The sequence below is a fragment of the Tachyglossus aculeatus genome, chromosome 5 (genome assembly GCF_015852505.1).
Source record: "Tachyglossus aculeatus isolate mTacAcu1 chromosome 5, mTacAcu1.pri, whole genome shotgun sequence".
Taxonomy (NCBI): domain Eukaryota; kingdom Metazoa; phylum Chordata; class Mammalia; order Monotremata; family Tachyglossidae; genus Tachyglossus; species Tachyglossus aculeatus.
In genome coordinates this window covers 54774259-54783966 of record NC_052070.1, presented here as the reverse complement: position 1 = coordinate 54783966, position 9708 = coordinate 54774259, and the positions used below count along the sequence as shown (strand labels likewise).

General features: G+C 46.3%; 1 protein-coding gene across 1 annotated transcript in view; it reads left to right on the top strand.

Annotated features, from left to right (window-relative positions):
- The first annotated feature begins 1032 nt into the window (after positions 1-1032).
- The window catches only part of FBXO42 (F-box protein 42), a 114423-nt gene continuing 105747 nt past the window's right edge, over positions 1033-9708 (top strand). Inside the window, exon 1 of the mRNA XM_038746416.1 lies at positions 1033-1109. The gene's annotated coding sequence lies outside the window, so the exon portion shown is untranslated. The remainder of the gene's footprint in view (positions 1110-9708) is intronic.

The following is a 9708-nucleotide window of genomic DNA, read 5'->3' as shown; positions in this document are numbered from 1 at the left end:
CCACAGCCTAGAAGGGGGAGACAGGCAACAAATGTGGATCTTCCCCAGCGCTTAGACCAGTGTTTTGCACATAGTAAGCGCTTAACAGATACCAACATTATTATTATTATTAATCATTATTGTTATTATTATTATTTCCACTGAGCCACACCAATGGGCCCGCAGCCTAGAAGGGGGAGACAGGCAACAAATGTGGATCTTCCCCAGCGCTTAGAACAGTGCTTGGAACGTAGTAAGCGCTTAACAGATGCCTTCATCATTATTGTTATTATTTCCACTATAGTAAGCGCTTAACAAATACCAACATAATTATTATTATTATTATTTCCACTGAGCCACACCAACGGGCTCACAGCCTAGAAGGGGGAGACAGGCAACAAATTGGGATCTTCCCCAGCGCTTAGAGCAGAGCTTGGCACGTAGTAAGTGCTTATCAGATGCCTTCATCATTATTGTTATTATTTCCACTATAGTAAGCGCTTAACAAATACCAACATCATTATTATTATTATTATTTCCACTGAGCCACACCAACGGGCCCACAGCCTAGAAGGGGGAGACAGGCAACAAATGTGGATCTTCCCCAGCGCTTAGACCAGTGTTTTGCACATAGTAAGCGCTTAACAGATACCAACATTATTATTATTATTAATCATTATTGTTATTATTATTATTGAGCCACACCAACGGGCCCACAGTCTAGAAGGGGGAGACAGGCAACAAATGTGGATCTTCCCCAGCGCTTAGACCAGTGCTTGGAACGTAGTAAGCTTTTAACAGATGCCTTCATCATTATTGTTATTAGTATTATTGTATTATTAGTATTTTTCTCCTCAGATCCCGCCCCGTTCTCAGGGCCGCCCTCAGGGCGGCCTTCACTGCTGTTCCCTTCCCAATATGGCGTCTCCCCTTCGCTCGGGGCGGGCGTGCGTGAGCCGTGCGTGCGTACGTGCGTACGTGCGCGCTCCCGCGGCCCTCCTCAGCCGGAGGGACGGCGGTGGCGGAGCTGCTGCTGCTGGGCGAGGAAGATGGCGGCCCCAAGCAGGCCGCTCCTCAGACGGTCCTGAGGGGCCCAGGCCAGGGCCGCAGCGTGGGCGGCCGACACTCAGGTGAGGCCCCTCGATCAATCAATCATATTGATTGAGCGCCTACTATGTGTAGAGCACTGTACTAAGCGCTTGGGAAGGACAAATTGGCAACATAGTCCCTACCCACCAGTGGGCTCACAGTCTAAAAGACCCCTCGACCCCTAGGTCGTCGTGGTGTCTTCTGGTTTCGTTGCCCTTCTCCCCCCTTCTAGTCTGCGAACCCGTTGGGGGATAAGGACCATCTCTCTCTGTTGCCCATTTGCCCTTCCCGAGCGCTTAGTCCACAGCAAGCGATCAGTCAGTACGATGGAATCAATGAATCTATAATTCCAATCAATCAATCGTATGTATTGAGCGCTTACTGTGTGCAGAGCGCTGGACTAAGCGCTTGGGAAGTCCCAAGTTGGCAACATAGACAGTCCCTACCCAACAGTGGGCTCACAGTCTAAAAATTCCAGTATTTATCATCAGTCGTATTTATTGAGCGCTTACTATGTGCAGAGCACTGGACTAAGCGCTACGAATTGTACTTATATTGTATTTATTTTTATTTATGTTGTATTTATAGTGATGCCCGTCTACTTGTTTTATCTGTCTCCCCGCTTCTAGTCTGCGAGCCCGTTGTGGGATAAGGACCATCTCTGTCTGTTGCCCATTTGTCCCTCCCGAGCGCTTAGTCCAACGCTCTTCACACAGGAAGCGATCAATCAATACGATTGAATGAAAGAATCTATAATTCTAGTATTTATATTGATGCCCGGCCACTTGTTGTGTCTGTCCCCACGCTTCTAGTCTGCGAACCCGTTGGGGGATAAGGACCATCTCTCTCTGTTGCCCATTTGCCCTTCCCGAGCGCTTAGTCCACAGCAAGCGATCAGTCAGTACGATGGAATCAATGAATCTATAATTCCAATCAATCAATCGTATGTATTGAGCGCTTACTGTGTGCAGAGCGCTGGACTAAGCGCTTGGGAAGTCCCAAGTTGGCAACATAGACAGTCCCTACCCAACAGTGGGCTCACAGTCTAAAAATTCCAGTATTTATCATCAGTCGTATTTATTGAGCGCTTACTATGTGCAGAGCACTGGACTAAGCGCTTGGGAAGTACAAATTGTACTTATATTGTATTTATTTGTATTTGTAGTGATGCCCGTCTACTTGTTTTATCTGTCTCCCCGCTTCTAGTCTGCGAGCCCGTTGTGGGATAAGGACCGGCTCTATCCGTTGCCCATTTGTCCCTCCCGAGCGCTTAGTCCGCAGGAAGCGATCAGTCAGTACGATGGAATGAATGAATCCATAATTCCAATCAATCAATCGTATTTATTGAGCCCTTACTGTGTGCAGAGCTCTGGACTAAGCGCTTGGGAAGTCCAAGTTGGCAACATAGACAGTCCCTACCCAACAGTGGGCTCACAGTCTAAAAATTCCAGTATTTATCATCAATCGTATTTATTGAGCGCTTACTATGTGCAGAGCACTGGACTAAGCGCTACGAATTGTACTTATATTGTATTTATTTGTATTTATGTTGTATTTATAGTGAAGCCCGTCTACTTGTTTTATCTGTCTCCCCGCTTCTAGTCTGCGAGCCCGTTGTGGGATAAGGACCATCTCTGTCTGTTGCCCATTTGTCCCTCCCGAGCGCTTAGTCCAACGCTCTTTACACAGGAAGCGATCAATCAATACGATTGAATGAAAGAATCTATAATTCTAGTATTTATATTGATGCCCGGCCACTTGTTGTGTCTGTCCCCACGCTTCTAGTCTGCGAACCCGTTGGGGGATAAGGACCATCTCTCTCTGTTGCCCATTTGCCCTTCCCGAGCGCTTAGTCCACAGCAAGCGATCAGTCAGTACGATGGAATCAATGAATCTATAATTCCAATCAATCAATCGTATGTATTGAGCGCTTACTGTGTGCAGAGCGCTGGACTAAGCGCTTGGGAAGTCCCAAGTTGGCAACATAGACAGTCCCTACCCAACAGTGGGCTCACAGTCTAAAAATTCCAGTATTTATCATCAGTCGTATTTATTGAGCGCTTACTATGTGCAGAGCACTGGACTAAGCGCTTGGGAAGTACAAATTGTACTTATATTGTATTTATTTGTATTTGTAGTCATGCCCGTCTACTTGTTTTATCTGTCTCCCCGCTTCTAGTCTGCGAGCCCGTTGTGGGATAAGGACCGGCTCTATCCGTTGCCCATTTGTCCCTCCCGAGCGCTTAGTCCGCAGGAAGCGATCAGTCAGTACGATGGAATGAATGAATCCATAATTCCAATCAATCAATCGTATTTATTGAGCCCTTACTGTGTGCAGAGCTCTGGACTAAGCGCTTGGGAAGTCCAAGTTGGCAACATAGACAGTCCCTACCCAACAGTGGGCTCACAGTCTAAAAATTCCAGTATTTATCATCAATCGTATTTATTGAGCGCTTACTATGTGCAGAGCACTGGACTAAGCGCTACGAATTGTACTTATATTGTATTTATTTGTATTTATGTTGTATTTATAGTGAAGCCCGTCTACTTGTTTTATCTGTCTCCCCGCTTCTAGTCTGCGAGCCCGTTGTGGGATAAGGACCATCTCTGTCTGTTGCCCATTTGTCCCTCCCGAGCGCTTAGTCCAACGCTCTTCACACAGGAAGCGATCAATCAATACGATTGAATGAAAGAATCTATAATTCTAGTATTTATATTGATGCCCGGCCACTTGTTGTGTCTGTCCCCACGCTTCTAGTCTGCGAACCCGTTGGGGGATAAGGACCATCTCTCTCTGTTGCCCATTTGCCCTTCCCGAGCGCTTAGTCCACAGCAAGTGATCAGTCAGTACGATGGAATCAATGAATCTATAATTCCAATAATCAATCAGTCGTATTTATTGAGCGCTTACTGTGTGCAGAGCACTGGACTAAGCGCTTGGGAAGTCCAAGTTGGCAACATACACAGGCCCTACCCAACAGTGGGCTCACAGTCTAAAAATTCCAGTATTTATCATCAATCGTATTTATTGAGCGCTTACTATGCGCAGAGCACTGGACTAAGCGCTACGAATTGTACTTGTATTTATTTGTATTTATGTTGTATTTATAGTGATGCCCTTCTACTTGTTTTATCTGTCTCCCTGCTTCTAGTCTGCGAGCCCGTTGTGGGATGAGGACCGGCTCTATCCGTTGCCCATTTGTCCTCCCCAAGCGCTTAGTCCACAGGAAGCGATCAGTCAGTACGATGGAATGAATGAATCTATAATTCCAGTATTTATAGTGATGCCTGTCCACTTGTTGTGTCTGTCCCCCCGCTTCTAGTCTGCGAGCCCGTTGTGGGATAAGGACCATCTCTGTCTGTTGCCCATTTGTCCCTCCCGAGCGCTTAGTCCAACGCTCTTCACACAGGAAGCGATCAATCAATACGATTGAATGAAAGAATCTATAATTCTAGTATTTATATTGATGCCCGGCCACTTGTTGTGTCTGTCCCCACGCTTCTAGTCTGCGAGCCCGTTGTGGGATAAGGACCATCTCTGTCTGTTGCCCATTTGCCCTTCCCGAGCGCTTAGTCCACAGCAAGCGAGCAGTCAGTACGATGGAATGAATGAATCTATAATTCCAATCAATCAGTCGTATTTATTGAGCGCTTACTGTGTGCAGAGCGCTGGACTAAGCGCTTGGGAAGTCCCAAGTTGGCAACATAGACAGTCCCTACCCAGCAGTGGGCTCACAGTCTAAAAATTCCAGTATTTATCATCAATCGTATTTATTGAGCGCTTACTATGTGCAGAGCACTGGACTAAGCGCTTGGGAAGTACAAATTGTACTTATATTGTATTTATTTGTATTTGTAGTGATGCCCGTCTACTTGTTTTATCTGTCTCCCCGCTTCTAGTCTGCGAGCCCGTTGTGGGATAAGGACCGGCTCTATCCGTTGCCCATTTGTCCCTCCCGAGCGCTTAGTCCACAGGAAGCGATCAGTCAGTACGATGGAATGAATGAATCCATAATTCCAATCAATCAATCGTATTTATTGAGCCCTTACTGTGTGCAGAGCGCTGGACTAAGCGCTTGGGAAGTCCCAAGTTGGCAACATAGACAGTCCCTACCCAACAGTGGGCTCACAGTCTAAAAATTCCAGTATTTATCATCAATCGTATTTATTGAGCGCTTACTATGTGCAGAGCACTGGACTAAGCGCTACGAATTGTACTTGTATTTATTTGTATTTATGTTGTATTTATAGTGATGCCCTTCTACTTGTTTTATCTGTCTCCCTGCTTTTAGTCAGTGAGCCCGTTGTGGGATGAGGACCGGCTCTATCCGTTGCCCATTTGTCCCTCCCGAGCGCTTAGGCCACAGGAAGCGAATCAGTCAGTACGATGGAATGAATGTATTTATAATTCCAGTATTTATAGTGATGCCCGTCCACTTGTTGTGTCTGTCCCCCCGCTTCTAGTCTGCGAGCCCGTTGTGGGATAAGGACCATCTCTGTCTGTTGCCCATTTGTCCCTCCCGAGCGCTTAGTCCAACGCTCTTCACACAGGAAGCGATCAATCAATACGATTGAATGAAAGAATCTATAATTCTAGTATTTATATTGATGCCCGGCCACTTGTTGTGTCTGTCCCCACGCTTCTAGTCTGCGAGCCCGTTGTGGGATAAGGACCATCTCTGTCTGTTGCCCATTTGCCCTTCCCGAGCGCTTAGTCCACAGCAAGCGAGCAGTCAGTACGATGGAATGAATGAATCTATAATTCCAATCAATCAGTCGTATTTATTGAGCGCTTACTGTGTGCAGAGCGCTGGACTAAGCGCTTGGGAAGTCCCAAGTTGGCAACATAGACAGTCCCTACCCAACAGTGGTCTCACAGTCTAAAAGTTCCAGTGTTTATCATCAATCGTATTTATTGAGCGCTTACTATGTGCAGAGCACTGGACTAAGCGCTACGAATTGTACTTATATTGTATTTATTTGTATTTATGTTGTATTTATAGTGAAGCCCGTCTACTTGTTTTATCTGTCTCCCTGCTTCTAGTCTGCGAGCCCGTAGTGGGATAAGGACCGGCTCTATCCGTTGCCCATTTGTCCCTCCCGAGCGCGTAGTCCACAGGAAGCGGATCAGTCAGTACGATGGAATGAATGAATCCATAATTCCAATCAATCAATCGTATTTATTGAGCCCTTACTGTGTGCAGAGCGCTGGACTAAGCGCTTGGGAAGGCCCAAGTTGGCAACATAGAGAGACAGTCCCTACCCAACAGTGGGCTCACAGTCTAAAAATTCCAGTATTTATCATCAATCGTATTTATTGAGCGCTTACTATGTGCAGAGCACTGGACTAAGCGCTTCGAATTGTACTTATATTGTATTTATTTGTATTTATGTTGTATTTATAGTGATGCCCGTCTACTTGTTTTATCTGTCTCCCTGCTTCTAGTCTGTGAGCCCGTTGTGGGATGAGGACCGGCTCTATCCGTTGCCCATTTGTCCTCCCCAAGCGCTTAGTCCACAGGAAGCGATCAGTCAGTATGACGGAATGAATGAATCCATAATTCCAATCAATCAATCGTATTTATTGAGCCCTTACTGTGTGCAGAGCGCTGGACTAAGCGCTTGGGAAGTCCAAGTTGGCAACATAGACAGTCCCTACCCAACAGTGGGCTCACAGTCTAAAAATTCCAGTATTTATCATCAATCGTATTTATTGAGCGCTTACTATGTGCAGAGCACTGGACTAAGCGCTTGGGAAGTACAAATTGTACTTATATTGTATTTATTTGTATTTATATTGTATTTATAGTGATGCCCGTCTACTTGTTTTATCTGTCTCCCTGCTTCTAGTCTGTGAGCCTGTAGTGGGATAAGGACTGGCTCTATCCGTTGCCCATTTGTCCCTCCTGAGCGCTTAGTCCACAGGAAGCACTCAGTCAGTACGATGGAATCAATGAATCTATAATTCCAGTATTTATAGTGATGCCCATCCAGTTGTTGTGTCTGTACCCCCGCTTCTAGTCTGCGAGCCCGTTGTTGGATAAGGACCGGCTCTATCCGTTGCCCATTTGTCCCTCCCGAGCGCTTAGTCCACACTAAGCGATCAGTCAGTACGGTGGAATGAATGAATCTATAATTCCAGTATTTATAGTGGTGCCCGTCTACTTGTTTTATCTGTCTCCCTGCTTCTAGTCTGCGAGCCCGTTGTGAGATAAGGACCGGCTCTATCCGTTGCCCATTTGCCTTTCCCGAGCGCTTAGTCCACAGCAAACGATCAGTCAGTACGATGGAATGAATGAATCCATAATTCCAGTATTTATATTGATGCCCGTTTACTTGTTGTGTCTGTCTCCCCGCTTCTAGTCTGTGAGCCCATTGTGGGATAAGGACCGGCTCTATCCGTTGCCCATTTGTCCTTCCTGAGCGCTTAGTCCACAGCAAGCGATCAGTTAGTACGATGGAATGAATGAATCCATAATTCCAGTATTTATAGTGATGCCCGTTTACTTGTTGTGTCTGTCTCCCCGCTTCTAGTCTGTGAGCCCGTTGTGGGATAAGGACCAGCTCTATCCGTTGCCCATTTGTCCTTCCCGAGCGCTTAGTCCACAGCAAGCAATCAGTCAGTACGATGGAATGAAGGAATCTATAGTTCCAGTATTTATAGTGATGCCCGTCTACTTGTTTTATCTGTCTCCCTGCTTCTAGTCTGCGAGCCCGTTGTGGGCTAAGGACCAGCTCTATCTGTTGCCCATTTGTCCCTCCCGAGCGCTTAGTCCACAGCAAGCGATCAGTCAGTACGATGGAATCAATGAATCTATAATTCCAGTATTTATATTGATGCCCGTTTACTTGTTGTGTCTGTCTCCCCGCTTCTAGTCTGTGAGCCCATTGTGGGATAAGGAGCGGCTCTATCTGTTGCCCATTTGTCCCTCCCGAGCGCTTAGTCCACAGCAAGCGATCAGTCAGTACGATGGAATCAATGAATCTATAATTCCAGTATTTATATTGATGCCCGTTTACTTGTTGTGTCTGTCTCCCCGCTTCTAGTCCTTGAGCCCGTTGTGGGATAAGGACCGGCTCTATCGGTTGCCTATTTGTCCCTCCCGAGCGCTTAGTCCACAGGAAGCGATCAGTCAGTACGATGGAATGAATGAATCTATAATTCCCGTATTTATAGTGCTGCCCGTCTACTTGTTTTATCTGTCTCCCTGCTTCTAGTCTGTGAGCCCGTTGTGGGATAAGGACCGGCTCTATCTGTTGCTCATTTGTCCTTCCCGAGCGCTTGGTCCAATGCTTTGCACACAGGAAGATCAGTCAATACGATTGAATGAATGAATCTATACTTCCAGTATTTATATTGATGCCCGTCCAGTTGTTGTGTCTGTCCCCCCGCTTCTAGTCAGCGAGCCCATTGTGGGGTAAGGACCGGCTCTATCTGTTGCCCATTTGTCCTTCCCGAGCGCTTAGTCCAGCGCTCTGCACATAGGAAGCGATTGATCAATACGGTTGAATGAATGAATCTATAATTCCAGTATTTATGTTGATGCCCGTCCAGTTGTTGAGTCTGTCTCCCCGCTTCTAGACTGCGAGCCCGTTGTGGGATAAGGACCGTCTCTATCTGTTGCCCGTTTGTCCTTCCCGAGCGCTTAGTCCACAGGAAGCAATCAGCCAATACGATTGAATGAATGACTCTATAATTCTAGTATTTACATTGATGCCCGTCCAGTTGTTGTGTCTGTCCCCCCGCTTCTAGTCTGAGAGCCCGTTGTGGGATAAGGACCGGCTCTGTCACCCGTTTGCCCTTCCCAAGCGTTTAGTCCAACACTCTTCACACAGGAAGCACTCAAGCGATACGATTGAATGAATGAATCTATAATTCCAGTATTTATATTGATACCTGTCCAGTTGTTGTGTCTGTCTCCCGGCTTCTAGACTGCAAGCCCGTTGTGGGTTAAGGACTGTCTCTATCTGTTTCCCATTTGTCTTTCCCGAGCGCTTTGTCCAATGCTGTTCAAACAGGAAGCGATCAATCAATACGATGGAATGAATGAATCTATAATTCTAATATTTACATTGATGCTATTGATGCCCGTCTACTTGTTTTGTCTGTCTCCCCGCTTCTAGACTGCGAGCCCGTTGTGGGATAAGGACCGGCTCTATTTGTTGCCCATTTGTACTTCCCAAGCCCTTAGTCCAGCGCTCTGCACTCAGGAAGCGCTCAATCAATACGATTGAATGAATGAATCTATAATTCTGTTATATTGATGCTATTTATGCCTCTCTACTTGTTTTGTTGTTGTCTCCCCTCTTCTAGACTGTGAACCCGTTGTGGGGTAGGGACCGTCTCTGTTGCCCATTTGTTCTTCCCAAGCGCTTCGTCCAGTGCTCTGCACACAGTAAGCGCTCAATCAGTACGATGGAATGAATGAATCTATAATTCTATTATTTATATTGATGCTATTGATGCCTGTCTGCTTGTTTTGTTGTTGTCTCCCCCCTTCTAGACTGTGAACCCGTTGTGGGGTAGGGGCCATCTCTATCTGTTGCCCATTTGCCCTTCCCAAGCGCTTCATCCAGTGCTCTGCACACAGTAAGCACTCAATCAGTACGATGGGATGAATGAATCTATAATTCTATTAT